Below are 17085 nucleotides of genomic sequence, written 5' to 3'. Positions count from 1 at the left end.
AAAATCTAATGAGTGTTGCCTAATTTCCCAAGTCTAGTTTTCATAGAACACACCTTACAGACGAGAAGTACATTCTTCTGGGATTAATAAAAGAAGCTTGTTATTATATACTGTTTCCCCAGTGGACCATCTAGATGAAAAAAAAAAAAAATCTACAAAATGTGTTAGAGCTTCAATGAAGTTGAGAAAATTTTATGGATGACAGACCCATAAACAGTGATTAGATAAAAACTGGCCAACTTGACCTGAAACTGAGTTCAGAGATCAAGAACAATTAATCCAAGCTCACCCTGGGCGCCCCATCTGAGATGGCATGCTCTCCACGTGTGGACTTTGAGCTGAAGCTACGGTGGCATTTACACTCCTCTTAAAATAGCAAAAAGAGTTTGTCATTCCACTGGTATGGGGTTTTCTTTTCGCCTTTACACTTGCCACATGAAAGCTGCTTTTATATGCATGTCACCAGACTGTCTTTTTATAAATCACTGCTGCCTTGCCAAATAGATATGTGCATTGGTAAGACTGTCCTTTTTTGCATTAGTCTCATAAATCAACATCACAGAACAATTCCCAGCATAGGTAGTCTTTTAAATTTAAAATTAGGAAACATAAAAAAGGAGGCTGTGATAAGGAAGTTTAAAAATGTCTTAAGAAATTCTGTGTGTTTGTTTGAGACAGTGAGAGAAAGAGAGAGAGATTGAGCCAGCGAGAAAATGTCCTTTATTCAGATGCTCTGAGTTATGAGGCAGAAGGCACAGCAATGTTCGGAGGAGAAATACAAAGATAGAGTTTTCCTTTGTAGCTTGGTACAGGTTTTCATGTTGTGACCCCTGAGAGGGAGGCTCTCTTTGATGTTGCCTCAAGTATCACTGGACTCACTGGTTCACCCTAAAATGCATGTTCTTGAGAAAAAGAACACGACTCGTGTTGGCCAAAGGTGACAAATGGATGATTTCAATGGAAAAAATACTAAAAATTGGGATAACTTTAATCTATTGAGGGCTTACTCTATGTTGGGAGCTTTCTAAACACTATCCCTGTAAGAACATATTCAATCCCCACAGGAAACCTCTAAGGTAGGCACCATAGTTGGGTCTTTGTATAGAAAAGGAAACTGAGGGACTTCCCTGGTGGTCCAGTGGTAAAGAATCTGCCTTCCAGTGCAGGGGATGCAGGTTCCATCCCTGGTCAGGGAACTAAGGTCCCACACGCCTCGGGGCAACTAAGCCCATGCACCACAACGAAAGATCCTGCATGCCTCAACAAAGATCCCTCGTGCTGCAACTAAGACCTGATGCAGCCAAAAATAAATAAATAAACAAAAATAAAACCCAAAAGGAAACCGAGGCATAGAGATATCATTAAATAACTTGGGCAGAGTCACACGGCTAATATGTGACAGGGCAGGGTTTGAACATGGACAGCATGGCTCCGGGGTCCGTGCTTCTCTAGCAGCAAACCTATAATTTTACCACAGATCCTCTCCAATTGAGAAATGAAATCCATGAACAGGGCCCTGCCTTTCTTTGATGACCAGTGTGGATATTAAACTGTGGGCTCAGAATTGACAAAGCTCTTGACCTTGCTTTAAAGTGCTTTCCAAAATAGCTTCTATCTGGTGTGAAATCTTGAAGGGGACAGAGTGGACCGTCATTCTTAAAGGTACATGGGGTAGCCCAAGTCCAGTCTAATCATTGCTGGGGTGATCTGTGGCTCTGTCCAGAGTGTAACTTTATTATTTATTTGGTGCATGATATATGGGAAAATCACTTCCCTTCTCCTTAATTTAGTTGACTCATCTGTAAAACAAGGAAGATAATAATACTGGTGTCACAGGGTATGTTGGTGAAAGTATGTATTCTTGGCCTTCGGTAAACAACAAAACATGACAGTCATCGTTAGATTTTAGCCTGGATGCCTCCTTGCCACATCCTTTGCTTGTGGGTTCTGTGTTCCAGGATTAGGTTTGCAGAGCTTTCCTGAAAGCCTGCAGGAATGGAGAGGAGCATCACCAAATCCCCTACTTAAGCCAAGAAGACTTACCTCAAAGGACCCTCTAAAGAAAGAAGAAACCTCTTCTACTCTTTGATTCTTTCTTTAAAAAATGAACATTTTGAGTCAAACTAGCAATGTACAGATCAGTGGAAACAAAACAAAACATTTTTTAGCAGTCAGGGCAGTGAGGTGCAAACCAGATTTCACACCTTAATGAGGCAAAGCAAACCCAGGATATAGGTTATATTTGGAAGAATCCCAAGAAAGCTAAAATCAGCTCTGTCCCACAGAACACACCTGCCCAGCTTAAGAAAGAGCAAAGCCGTCCCCACTGGTTGCCATCATCTCTCCAACTCTTTCTGCTGTTCAAAAGAATCCTCTACTAGGGACAGAAGGGGAAGATTTATTTCAGTCATATTCCTGAGAACTGATCCCTTACCCTTATACACCTGAATCAGAATTTTCTGGGAGATGGGAAGAACAGGCGTGTTTTTAAAAATCTCTGGTACTAATCCTGAGATATAATTTGCTCCAGCTGGACACCGCTGTGTTTTAAGAGCCTTTACGTAGATGCACAAACATATAAGGAATAAGTTTGAAGTGATGTTAGTTCTCAAAGCCATACACACACAAACACAATAATTCCCATGACTTTGTTTACTTCCCATGTTTATCTATCCAACGGTATCTAAATATATTGAAACATATTTTAGAACTCACTTCCAGAAAAAATAGTCATCCCCCTTAATTAACTGTTACGCTTTTGTTCCTATTAATAACTAGCATCCTCTAATATTTTTGCTTTGGCCACCAGGAAGCTACGTGCAATGCTTTGGAGTTATCATAGTTCAGATTTTTGGTAAATTTGCGTCCTCCCCCATTTTTGTTATTCTGATGCCTAATGTCAAACACGGTCTTTTTTGTAAGACATCCCAAGTCCTTATTAGAAGTTGGTTCTATGTAAATAATTTACTAAAAAGAAAAACGGATATTTATTCTCCAAGAATGCTTAAACTAGATTGTACGGGAGTTTCACATTAAGATCTCTCCTCTCCTCTTTTCCCCGGGGTCTCACAGGTGAGTGTGCCTGGAGGTGCCTTCCTTCTCATCTTGTGATAATAATACACAACAAATGTTAATCCAGAAGGGCCCTGTCTCGTGTTAACAAGGATTTTTCAAGGCAGTCCATTTGAAAGGGCCTGGGGATTATGCGCTACGTCATAGCTTTTCACATAACTTTTCACATAGCTTTTCACATAAAGGTCTGAAGATAATCATTTCTGAGAAAAGATGAAAGGGACCCAACCCGTGGGGCCTGAGAAATAATGACAAGTCTGGAGAACGGGCCGGATAAAAGGAGGGTAAAGGACATTGTCAGCGTGCCATGCGGAGGCTTTGGTTCAATGGGAACATGCTGGAAAAAAATGATGAAAAAACACACAAAGAGCACATCATGCCTCTGCTCTGCTCTCCCACGTGCCTTGATAAATAGTGGTCGGCAAGGAGATGAAGGCCCTTTTCCCCAGACAGCACCGTCCAGGATGAGGTTCTCCCTCACTTCCGTGCTGCCTTTCCTTTCTCAATCCTCAGCGCCTCTTCATTTCTTTTTCTACATTCCCCACGGCATTATTAGGCTTTCTTTTCTGTACACTTTGGAGATTTCTATTTCATCTCAGTCCAATGACATCCAAGTTTTTAGCTAAAAGTTGCTGTGGTTTCCTGGAGGAGAGTTTGGTGTATGGTTTGCATGTTTCAAAAGCAGCTCCCTGTGTTTCAGCTTCTCCTGTCCCTCTCCCCACCCCGGCTGCTCGGACCGTTGCCTGAGCCCCTGCTCCGGCTCCAAGCTCAGGTCACCCGCCTGCTCAGGGCAGGCACGAGGCAAGCATTCATGATTCACCTGGAAAACACAAGTCCCCCACGCCTCTCTGCGGGGAAGCCTAGCAGCTCTTTCCTCAGTTTCAGGGATGTTTCAGGCAACCCTCCATCACTAGAAAACACCAGATGGGATGGATAGAGGCAATTTTGCAGAAAGTACTGTGAGATTGGCTTCCTCAATGGTCTTTCCAGCTGGAAGCAGAGCGGCCAGAAAGCACTGCGTTCTCAGCCCAGTTTCATTGCCTCAAGAACTACAGATGGCTTCCCTGAGCACCTGAAGTCTGTGCTGCTTTCCTGGACAGAATACGCTGCAAGCTGCAGAAACCCTTTTGTCTTTTCATAGTGCAACTCAGACCCCAGTTTCCTTCTGCCTTGAGAGTGAGAGTAGAGGACGCAGAGTAGAAAGAGCCAGAAGGTGGGGAAATTAATGCTTAACATTTGAAACTCCCTGGGACTGACCAGCTGCTCAAAAAGGTACATCAGGGAACATTTATAACACAGCTTCCTGTGGGCATGTGTAAACAAAACTTTGAAAATGGTCCAGCACTCTTCCTCCAGAAAGATGTGGATTTACCAGTTGAGCTTGAATTGATTGCATGACTCTTGTGTATTACTAAGTATAGCATTTTTTCTTGTGCTTTTCCTTTTTTGTTTTCCTTTTCTTACTTTTTGACCCTTACTTGACCGTTTAGTTCTATGAACATCAGCCTGTGGTCAAACTGTCCGGGATCAAGGCATTGGCACAAACAGCCACTGTCCCTGAATTGTTTCCGCTGCTGTTTAGTGAGTCTTGTGTTTTAAGTTTAGCCGAGTGCTGGGGGCTGGGGATGTGGCTAAGTGGCAGATCTGGCATCGTAAAGGCTTTAGAAGGATGAGTAACCCGGGGACAGCTGTCAGAAAGGCGGGCAGAAGTGAGCTCCGGTTTCACAGAGCTACGCATAGGAACCACCAGTGGTTACTCTGTGTTGGGCCCAGGAAAATTCCACCGTCAGTCAAGACCTCTCAGTTGCTGCCTGGTGTCGTGGAAATTATGTTGAAAAACTGTATATTTTTCTGATTGACAAATGACTTGCATTTTTTTCCTTATTTCTCTATCCAAAACCAAGTTCCAAGCCTCTTGATCTCCCTTTCTACATTCCACACTGTTTCCTAAGACTGCTAAGTGCATATAGGCACCAGACAGAGTCTTTCTGGCCAGAGAGGAACTATTTCAGTCTGGGCTTAGCCTTCTATTATACCTTTCATTATTTCTCAACCATTATTTCTCAACCACTAGGGCTGAGGAGCAAAAAGGAGAGACACTGATAATCTTAAACTCAAGATCCCCTAAAAGCTGGCGGGCTGGCGCTTACACTGAAGCAAGCCCGCTGGGATACGGGATTCTTCTTCAAGATGGCCTTCTTTCTTCCAGATAAAGGAGGCTAACAAACAGCTCATACTTGCCATCACTCACACAATGCAGGGAATTCCATTCAGGATGCCACACATGAGTCCAGCTGCTGGCCAGGCTAAAGAAAAGTGCAGGGCCAACCAGATAACAGGCAGGAGTGAAGGATTCTGACATAGTAACAACCTTTGTACAATAAAGTATCTTTATATTAAAGGACTTGGAAGTTGTCAAAGTCCTTTTGTATTTGTTGATTCACTTCAGTCCTATACAAAACCTTTAGTTTGACAAGGGAAACCTAGCCCAGAATCTATCGGTTTTCTGTCTAAATCCTGGAAGGTGAGTCAAAGCACAGTATTTGTCCAGCAACTTGAAACTTGGCTGAACGGTTCTTATACTGTGTGGGTTCATTCAAGAGGCTTGGGAATGTACAAAACAGAGCACCATGTAGTTTCTGAGTCTAAAAGATTACGTGGACATTTGTACAAATAACAGAACAAATGGGTTAAGGAATGAAATTGTGCAATTCGATTTTTGCTATGTACTCGAAGGTAGATCCAGTACCTAAAATAGTTTAATTTAATGCTTACCACAACAGTTCTGTCCTCACTGATATGAGGAGACCGATGCACACAGACAAGTAATTTACTAACCCACAGAGTTAGTGAATGATGATGCCAGAATTTAAATCCAGGTCTAACTGACTGTCAATTTTTATAATATCCGGTTTCCTCCAGATAATGTCTAAGGCACTACATAGTGCCTCATCACTTGTAAAACATGTTCACACACTCCATTGCACTGGATCCTTACCACCCCTATATGAGTTGTGTAACATGATATTGATAGATGAGGGAATTGAGACTCAAATAGTTAACTGATTTTCCCAGATCACAAGGCTAGCAACTGGGAGAGTCAAGACTCCATCCATTTCTCCTTTTCAACATTCTTTTTACTATTTTGCACTGCCTGCCTGGTAAACAGTATTAACAACCATTGTTTATGGAGCTATTACTTCCTCCCAGACACTAAACCAAACATTTCACGTGGCTTCTCCCACTTAACCCTCACAACAAAGCTAGGTGAGCTAAGTACCATTATTACTCTAATTTTGTAGACAAATAAGTTAAAGAATCTGCTCCAAGGTTACACAGCTAGTAAGTGGTAAGACTGGGCTTTTGCCCCAGTTACTCTGACTCTGACTTCAGAATCCAAACCTTCACACCCCCTCCTGCATGCTGTATAATGTGCCCAAGGTGCACAGTTCCATGAGAGGGTAGAAGAAGGAAATATTGATTCCAGCTAAAGAGATCTCCACAAGCTTTGTGAAAGAAGTGACATTTGAGCTACGCCTTAAGAGATTAAGTATCTAAGGAACAGATAGGCTTAGTGACTTGTTTAAAATTTCATAAGTTCTTCAAATACAGCTTTTCTTATACTCAGATTCAGACATTTTTTCAAGAACGTATAATACAGACCCATCTAGCTGTTCCTTTCTTTCTCTGTATACGTTATTTCCCTTTCCTTGAACCACAAACAAAGAAATATGCAGAATTTGGAAGGACAAACACCTCAGACTCTCCAAAGATTATGTATAAAAATATGTTAGTGTCATGCCATGGAGTCAAGTACAATTGCTATAAATTGAAAGCATATATTCATGCCCAAACTAACTCAAATCCTCTTGCTAATAAATACAGCATCAATTTGCTCTATGGGTATGTGGAATCTAAAACATACCAGTATACTAATCCAAACGTGAGAAATGCCCTAGCAAAGCTTCCATTCATGAAATGACATAAAGCTGAAGTAAAGCTTGACTCTATAGTCAAATTTTTAAAAAGCTATATTTCCGTACAGTTTTCAAACACGTGTAAAACTCTTTTCCATGTGAAATAAATACAAGTCCTGAGTAGTTTTAATTAGCGATCTTGGAGACACTCTGCACCTGTTCCAATTCATCTGCAGAGATGAGAACCCTTCACCCTTTCCACTTGCTGACAGGTTAATAGACATTCCCAACTCATGCCAGCACATGGAGTTTTGCAGCTTTCTTGTGACAGGTGAATAATAAAGCTGCACAAGAATGTGGCAACTCTACATAGAAAATCCTCTGCGAGTGTAAATTCCTGAGCAGAGGCGATATGTCCCCCATTGTTCTGCAGGCCCGTGCACGTGTAGCTGATGTATCACTTTCTTTTTATTAGCAGAGTTATTGAGGTGTAATTTACATAGCATATAATCCTCCCATTGAAAATGTACAATTCAATAAGGTTTAATATATTTACTGAGCGGTGCAACCATCACTAGAATCTAATTTTAGAACATTTCCATCACCCCAAAAAGAAACCTCACGCCCATTTACGATTATTCCCTATTTACCCCCCAACTTCAGTCCTAGACAACTACGAGGATGCTTCATTTTTACTACACTTTAGTATAGAAGATACTGACTGTTCCACATGCTTGCTGCTTTGTGTATTGGGCCAACGAATAACTGAATGGTGCTTACATTCATTGGAGAACACGATATCATATGGGTATAACGTGGCTCTATGTGTGTACATGTATGAGCATCTGTAGTCTTATGTCCGTGCACTTAAGCTAAACGAAAGTGCAAGAAATCATTCCTGAAGAGAAGCAGAGATTGGAAGTCAGCTTACACTTTGATAGCAAAGTTGTCAGCAGAGATATTTAGTATAATAAGATGCATTTTACTAAGAAAAGAACAAAACTGGGACTTCCCTGGCGGCACAGTGGTTAAGAATCCGCCTGACAATGCAGGGGACACGGGTTTGATCCCTGGTCCGGGAAGATCCCACATGCCGCAGAGCAGCTAAGCCTGTGCATTGCAACTACTGAGCCTGCGCTCTAGAGCCCACGAGCCACAACTACTGAAGCCCATGCGCCTAGAGCCTGCACACCACAACGAAGAGCAGGCCCCTCTCGCTGCAACTAGAGAAAGCCCGCGTGCAGCAACTAAGACCCAACGCAGCCCTAAATCAATAAATAAATATATTAAAAAAAAAAAAAAGTAGTGGTAAAGTGTTCTTTTCTTTTTTTAAAGAAAAGAACGAAGCTACAATTACAGCGGACTCTCCTTATTCGGACATTCTGTGTCCGCAGCTCCTCTAAAATTCATTTGTGACCCCAACATCAATACTCATGGTTTGCAGTGATTTTCAGAAATGTGTAGAACAGCAGAACAGTTGAGACGCTCGGCTCCCTTCCCCCATGGTCCTAGCTGAGAGCCACCGACGGGACACTCTGCCACCTTGTTTCAGCTCTCAGAGAGAGATGACCACGATGGAGAAGACCAGGGCAGTGCAGCGTGGTGCAGGAAGCTTCAGCTCTGGGGACAGTCGTATGGGGTTTGAATCCAATTCTGGCACCTGCTACTGGAGCAGCTTCAGGCAAGTCAGTTAAAACTTCTGAACCTGATTTCCTGATTTACTTTTTTGTAAAGTAAAGAGATGAGAATCTACTTGAATGAGTTTAAGATACAGGATTATAATCTATGGGATGTCTCTCTTTCTCTCTCTCTCCCTCTCTCTCTCCACTATCTGTTTCCTCTAGGGGCACTAGCTCACTATTCACTAATTCCATCTTCCTAGGGCACTTTATAGCTATTGTGAATAATGAGAACCAACTGTACATTATAGAGACTGTTGATTGTGATGGTGAGGAAGGGGAAGCTTTTCTCATAAACTTTCCATAGATGATTTATCCTGTGAAATAACTACAACTCTCTTCAAATTTCCTTCTTTCTTAATACTCCACTTTTGTATGTAGAGGTCACTCCTAAGTTTCAAAAGTCAGACAGAAAAGAAATCTTTGGAACTCCACAAATTAGGAATTTATTTTGTTGCAAGTAACACAAATCTGCGTGACAAGACTTGAACACAGGGGTTTGTTATTCTCACGTAACAGGAGATTTGAGGGTTGAGGTGCTGGTGTTTGCTTAGCTGCTCAGGGTAGAAACCAAGGCTGCTACCATCCTCCCACTCTATCATCCTCAGTGATGGCTCTCGTCCTCACATTTTTTGCCTCATAGACACAAGGTAGCTGCACAAGCACTGGACCTCATGGGAAGAGGGGGAGGGAGTAAGGGCACAGAACTTTATTCAGAGTCTGTTCCCTATCAAGATCAGAAAAGAAGCATTTTACCAGAAATGGCTCCCAGTGACTTTTCCAGAGGTCTCATTGGCCGGAAATGTGCTGTGTGTCCATTTAAGACCAACTTAGACATTTTAATTTATAACCTGGACTGGTCATATTGCTATCCCAAACAAAATCAAGTTTTCATAAACCATGAAAAAGAGGACATGGGCATTGGATATCCTGGAGACTAAACGGAATTGAACACAATTTCTGGGTATAAGGAGACTGGGGCCCCATTTGAATTTCTGATGTGATATCTATCCTGGTAGGTAGCTCAGGTGCAGAGATATTCCCTGGCTTTAACCCTGTGCCATAGAATGTAAAACTGGCCTCCCAGGATTGAGATTCAACCGATCCTTCATACCACTACAGCTCAGGAGCTTCCCTTGTGACTGTTCTGTGAAATATTTTATTCTCTGGAAAGAATGTAAGTCTATTGCATGGATACAAACTTGAAGAATTATTTCTGCAAGTTGAGTATCTTGTTAAAAATAAGAAAAGAGACATTTTCAAATAAAACTGTCAGTCAGAGGATGAGAGGCTGAAAATCTTCATTCAGTTTCCCATGTGTATTTATAACTCTTGAGGCAAGGTAGGATGGATATAAGGGCTGCCCCATGACAATGTAAAAGTCTTAAAAACCGGAATTTCCCAACCAGATTTTTGAGAAGTATTCCCACATTATTCTAGGCCCTTTTTAAAAAAAAAAAAAAAACATATATTTTATTAAAATATAACAGGTTTAATTCAATAAAAATTTTATCAATTCAATACATAAATGTAATACATGCATTTAATTCATGGACCACTAATATTTCCATTAGTGCTCAAAAAGATTAATCTTAAAAAACTTTTAAATGTTAGATTTCTAGTAAAAATTTTAACATGCATGCTATCAATGATTAATAGTGTCTTCCAAGATCCCATAAAAATATCAACAAAATTATATAATTTAGGATAAACTTATAAGCCCCTGAAGTTTGAGAACAAAAGTGAACTCAGGCCAGAACATGTCAGTAAGAATCACTAATGATGAAACTAATACATTTGACCTGGGAAACAGGTCATGTTTTATGTATGGTCTGCCCCCTGAACTAAAACATTTTCCATCCAGGAAAGTGGTAAGAAAAGCATTTGATTCATTATGTTGTCTATCCCTTGCTCAAGGTCAGAGAAGACTATTTAAGTAGAAAACTAAGCAGCTACTCCTCACCCCCACATCGTGGTGACTATTTCCTGGGCCTTAAGAAATCATTGTGTAGAATAAAGTGGTGACCAGTATCTGGGGTCAGCAAAACCTGAGTTAAACCCTAGTTCCATGACTTACTAGTTTAGGCACTTTACTAAGTCTAAGTATTAACTAAGTCTAAGTATTAATTTTCTCATCTGTAAAATGGGAATAATAACAGTACCTACTTCCAAGAGTTGTGATGCTTATTCGAGGTGGTGTACATAGCACAATTAGCCTAAGAGTCCACATACATTAAGTACTCAATAGCTGTTCTTACTTAGCATCTATCAAGCTATTGTTGTGCTTCCTGCCACCATCACGTACACACACAAGGGAGGAGGAAAGATGAGACAGAGGAAAAGAGAGAAGAAGGGTAGAGGGAGAGGGAGGGGTTAGGGATTATATAATTTGCTGTAGACTGAGGGTACTGCAGGAGGACTGTGGTCTGAAAAGTGGAACATGTGCTGCTTGACATGCATTGTCCTGTTTCTCCTTAATAACAGCACAAAGGAGGAGTCGTTCCTGGGAAAAATCTTGAAGTACTTGGTGCTACAGTTGCTCTCTTGAATATAGTACATAACTTAAGAATTAAGTTTTGAACATGTCAATTAAGACTGAACATGTCTCCTTGCCACACTGTGGAAAGACACAGACACTGGAGCCTAAGAAAAGTCCACCACAGAAATACTGGCTATGCAGAAAACATGAACAGGTAGTTGTTACAGAGTTACTGGATCAATAAAACAAAAAGAGGAGTAATAGAGAAAGCAAAGATTTAGGTGATGACTGATACAAACAGAAGGCAAGATACAAAAATACTTTAAACTCTAAAGAAGTAGTTCTTTAGAAGGGGTGGTTTTGCACCCCTTCAGCCCCTAGGAAATATTTGGCAATGTCTGGGGACAGTTCCGATAGTCATGACTTGAGGGATACTACTGGCATTCAGTGGGCAGAGGTTAGGATGCTGCTAAATATTATACAATATATTATATATGCTGCTATGCACTACACAGGGCACTCCGTCAAACCAAGAATCATCTGGCTCAAATGCACATAGTGCTGGGATTGAGAAACTCTGCTCTAAAGGAAGGTTGATAGTAGAAATCAGGGGTATTAATCATGAGAAGTGACCCTACAGGAAATGGAATCATCCGTAAGATGCAATTGAAAGGCTTTTTGCTAATTCAAAAGAAAAATAGAATATGGCTAGAAAAGAATATATTACATATAGAATAGAAGAGGTGAGGCCCAACCTATGAAAAATAGGTACAGAGAAAAAAATGAAGACAGAAATATAGAGGTGAACAGTAGATTAAAATGTACCTAAATGGAAGGGTCAGTTTGGTCTAGGTAAAAAGGACATCCTCCTATTTGTAATAAAACCTGTTAAAAAAATCGAGGTGTAGAATGTAAAATAGTTAGCTGGTGGGAAGCAGCAGCATAGCATGGGGAGATCAGCTCGATGTTTTGTGATGACCTAGAGGGGTGGGATAGGGAGGGTGGGAGGGAGGCTCAAGAGGGAGGGGATATGGGGACATATGTATGCATATGGCTGATTCACTCTGGTGTACAACAAAAACTAAGACAGTATTGTGAAGCAATTTAACTCCAATAAAGATCTATTAAATAAAAATGTAGGTGTAAACAAGGATAGCTTCATTAACTAAAATCCAAGCTGGTCTCCAGATTTCTACTGTCCAAAGTAAAATGCCAAAACAGACAAACCAACCAACATTCCACAGACAAACAAAAATCCCTGGAGCCCCTGGAGCAATATCCATAGAAATTTAAGGACAAAGGCTTCAGTTAAATAAATGTGTACTGAATAAATAGCCATCTTACATACGCAAAGAAAGGTACTAGAATTCCATGTTTTCAACTAAAAAATATTAATATCCCAACCAATAACAACAAAATTGAAAAGTAATAACTTAGGATAGCGATGATATCAAAAGCCTGGTTCAGTATTAGAAACAGATAAAACAACTATAATTATTTAAATTTTGGTAACAAAGTGAAATTCAAATATTAAACTTATTCTTAAAAGTTAAATGGTATACACATCATTTATGAACAGTAATCTACATCTAACACCTCAAAATGAAATAATAAAAGCTAAGGTGACTTACCTGAAATGGTAAATACAAAAGGCAATATTCTATTCATGACCTTTGTAATTTTAGAAATTAATATTAGAAATGACTTCTTACAAATAAAATTATCTTTATAGTTCTATTTTTAAATGTTTCATAATCACTAGAAATTTTTAAAATTAGTAATTTAGTATATATGGCAAGAGAAATAAGGACACAGCACAAGTATAATGTTTCTTAAATTCAGAAACAATATGACAGAAATAAGACCAAATTCATGAATGTATTTTTAACCTTCAGATTATACTGGATAATCCCATAATGAAGATAAATCTATATGTATGAAATAATTTTTTTCTTAAATATATAAAATAAAGCCTATTATGAATGCAAAGCTAAACTGATAGAAACATTCAGCTTTTTCATGGATAAGTAGTTTTGAAAGAAATATATTTATAAAAACTAGAAAAATAGTTTCAACTTTGCATCCTTAAACACAGAACATAGTCATTAATAATATACAATTAAAATTACTTGTACAGAAATATGTACCCTACAAACACAGAGTATATACTTTTAAGAACTGATGAAATATTTACTTTAAAAATTACATCTTGGACCACAGATTAAGGATTGAAATATTACAAATATGTGAAAATATACATACAAGATGCTCCAACATCAAAGCCACTGAAGCACATTACTTGAAAGTAAAAAATATGTTTCTTGAACAAAACAAATTAGGAAAGAAATCAGAATCTTGTAAATAAATAAATGAGGGGGAAAACCCTTCAGTTTTTATGCAGCAACCATAAAATTCTTTTAATCAAAATTTGTAGAATGTATACAAAATTATGCTCAGAGGCAAATGTACAGCCCTAAATGCTCTCATTATTCATTAACAAATATTAAGCTAAGCTTTCAACTTCTATAAAATAACACAACAAGCCCAAGAGCAGCAGAAGAATAAAAAATATAAAAATTAGTTGATTGGATACATTTGAAAAATAAATTGAAGAAGTTACTCTGTGGAGTATTAAGAACATAATGAATTAAATAGACAAATAGATTGCTGTTTTAATTAAGAAAAGAAAAGGACAAAACCACAAATATATGTTATTAGAATGAAAGGGCTATTTCAACAGAGTGGTCATTAGAAAGTGTAAGAAAATTTTATGTAAAAATTTATTTCAACAAATTTGAAAACCTTAATGAAAAAGATATTCACAGGTTATTTTTAACTGATGAAAAGTGACTCAAGAAATCTTAGAAAACAAAAAATGTCTAACACCTATTGGAAAGAATGAAAAATAATCAAGGCTTACTAGGGTCTGATAGATTTATTAAAGATTTATTTTAGATCATTAATTTTAAAATTTCAATATCATGTCAAATATTTCATCACTTAAGAAAAATATAAAAAGTTTATCAAATTATTTTATGGTGCAAATATTGCCCTGAGAAGCAAACCGTAATTAGTATAACTCATAATTGTAGACCAATAAAATTTATGAATGCAGTGCAAAGATTCTAAATAAATTAATGAAAAATAGTATATTAGTAGAATTATGAAAGTAGGATTTGTTTCCTTATTGATATTAGGAAATTACTTATTAAAAAATAATCATGGATAAACGTATTTCTTCAACATTACTTCTAAACTAACATAATGTGAATTCTCAGTCATTAAAGCTAATGTTATGGTTACTGGAAAAAGCATTTTTAATTAAATGTAGATTATGACAAAATTGCCTACTGTCCCCACTGCTATTTCACGTTGCTTTAAAACACTGACCAAGATAAGGAGACATGAAACAAATAAAATCTGCTGTTATTGGTAATGAGGACAAAGTATCAATATTTATGAGTTGCTTCTGTGGAAACATAAGATAATTAACTGAAATATGATTCAAGATAATATAAAGTGAATCAAAACCTTCCCGATGCACTGGCAGTAACAAACTGAAAGATGGAATGGGAAAATAAGACATTTATGATAGCAACAAAACATAGACCAAATGGAACACCTTGATAAGAAATGTGAAAAACTAGAAAAATTAAACAAAAAACTCAAAACTACTATGCATATAAAGCATGATGATATATATCATTTTTCTAGATGGAAATATCAAACATTGTAATAGTGTTGTATCTCCCTAAATCAATATATAGTTTTAAGATAATCAAAATCAAGATTTAAATTAGATTGCTTTGTTCTTTCTGGCAAGGAAATGGGAGGCTTGTAAAGGTCATTTGCAGGTTTGATTGGAAGAAAGCACAGATGATGTTGAAACAGAAAGTCACAGTGAGTGGTAAGAAATTATCCAGTTTTTAAAGGATATGTAACTATAAAATTACAACCACCAAGAGATAGTTGAATTGATGTAAGGATCAAAACACATGTTAATTGAGTGGACTAGTTGGCCTTAAACTACACTACAGAATTTATTAGAATCTAATTATGATAAAGAAAGCAACATACACCAATGGGAAATCAATCAATTATTCAAGATATGGTGTTGGGAGAATAAGTATATGAGAATGATGAAGTCGTTTTTTCTTTTTCCTTATACAGTTCATCAGTATGTATTCAATACGTTTAAAGAACTGGTAGAGATAAAGATATTCTTCCAAAAATATACTAAACCTACTCATATGTGCATGTTTGTGTGTGCATGTGTTTGGAAGATAGATTTTTCCGAGTATAAATTAGCCAAAAGATATCTAAGACACGTAGTTTAGTAAAAACATAAAATGCAACATAAATACATGATTCCAGTTTTCTTTTCATGTAAAATCAGGAAATATCCTTTTTATATATATACATATATAATTAATATATAGGTCACATCTGCAGTGATACACGATAGCTGATAAAAAGATTTGGGGGATGAGAGTGGGAGGTGGGTTTCTGCTTTATTTTTGTTTTTCAGTATCTTACAATGAGGAAAATCAATTTTGTTTGTATAATTAAAATTAATTTAGTTTTAAAGATAAAAATTAAAATAAATCCATGGATAACATCATATAAACAAAAATAATTGTATTATATGCATAGTACACAATTTAAAAGGCAGAACAAAAATAAATTTATGAAGCAAATGACAAACTGAGACATTATTACAGCATGTATTTTCACCTTGTAAAATGTCATTAAGAAACCATTTTTTAAAATGCTTCGATATAGAAGTGACCATTCGATATGAACAATTTACAAAGGCCAGAAAATGCACTGAAAATATCAGCTCTGCAAGAAATCAGAGATGCAAATGAAAGTAATATTGATTTTTCACTCACCACATTGAAATAGATTTTTAAAATTTATTTCAGTACTAGAGAGAATGAATTTTATGAGCAGTTTTATACAATCCTAATGGGAGTGTAAATTTGGGTAACCTTACTATGAATTCTTTTTTTTAATTTACCAAAATCCTTAATGGAAATTTACCCTTTGCTCCAACAGTATCACTTTTAGTTACCTATCAAATTTTTAAGAGAGGGAGAGGGAGGGAGAGGGAGAGAGAGGGAGAGGGGCAGGCAAGTGTTTATACAAAATGATTACTGCATCAAAATTTATCATAGCATAAAAAAATGAAAATAATCCAAGTTTTCAACAATAGAGAACTTTAAAATGCAGAATATCTGCATGAGGGACTGACAGGCACCAACTGAAAATCATGTAGAAGACCATCCCCCATCATCATAATAGGTGAAAAAGCAGAACACAAAACTCTTAATCACTTTTATTTAATAGACACACATTTAAACACTCATAAAAATCCTTGTATAAAATAGCTCAAAATATTCAAAGTGCACATGAGTGTGTACCTGAGTATGTGTAGACATGGAGATAAGGCAACATATATTATGGACAGCTATATATAATTATATATATATATGTATACATATATAAAATGATTTAAAGTTATTTTCTTCATTAAACTCTTCCGCTTTTAAATATTTTTATTTTTAGTAAGCATCCACTGTTTTCACAGTCAGTAAAAGAAAAACAAGCATTAAAAATAAAGTACAGATGCCCTTTCCTTAGTGAGTGTCTCCTTTTTTGCTGACAGCACTTCATCCACTAAACATTCGAAGAAGCAGGTTCTGGGACACATTCTAGGGTCATTTAATGGGCATTTTTATGAGCATTTAATGGCCAAATATTTATAAATTCTCACAACACCTCTGTGAAGTAGGTAAGGGAGCACATCATTCCTTCAAAAGCAAGCCCTGTTTGAAGTTCCTCCTTCACTAATCTTGTCAAGATTGTCAAATCTCCCCCAGGCTGCAAATGGCAATAGCAGTGATTGTTCTTTCTTCCAGTAATAATAATAGTAAAA

General features: G+C 37.6%; 1 long non-coding RNA gene across 1 annotated transcript in view; it reads left to right on the top strand.

The window, feature by feature from the left end:
- The window catches only part of LOC137205709 (uncharacterized), a 138020-nt gene that overhangs the window by 69477 nt on the left and 51458 nt on the right, over nucleotides 1-17085 (top strand). The window contains exon 2 of the long non-coding RNA XR_010934267.1: nucleotides 8542-8674. This is a non-coding gene — a long non-coding RNA (uncharacterized lncRNA). The remainder of the gene's footprint in view (nucleotides 1-8541; nucleotides 8675-17085) is intronic.

This window comes from Pseudorca crassidens, chromosome 14 (genome assembly GCF_039906515.1).
Source record: "Pseudorca crassidens isolate mPseCra1 chromosome 14, mPseCra1.hap1, whole genome shotgun sequence".
NCBI lineage: Eukaryota > Metazoa > Chordata > Mammalia > Artiodactyla > Delphinidae > Pseudorca > Pseudorca crassidens.
Note: the sequence above shows the minus strand (reverse complement) of the source record. Positions and strands in the feature narration are given on the sequence as shown.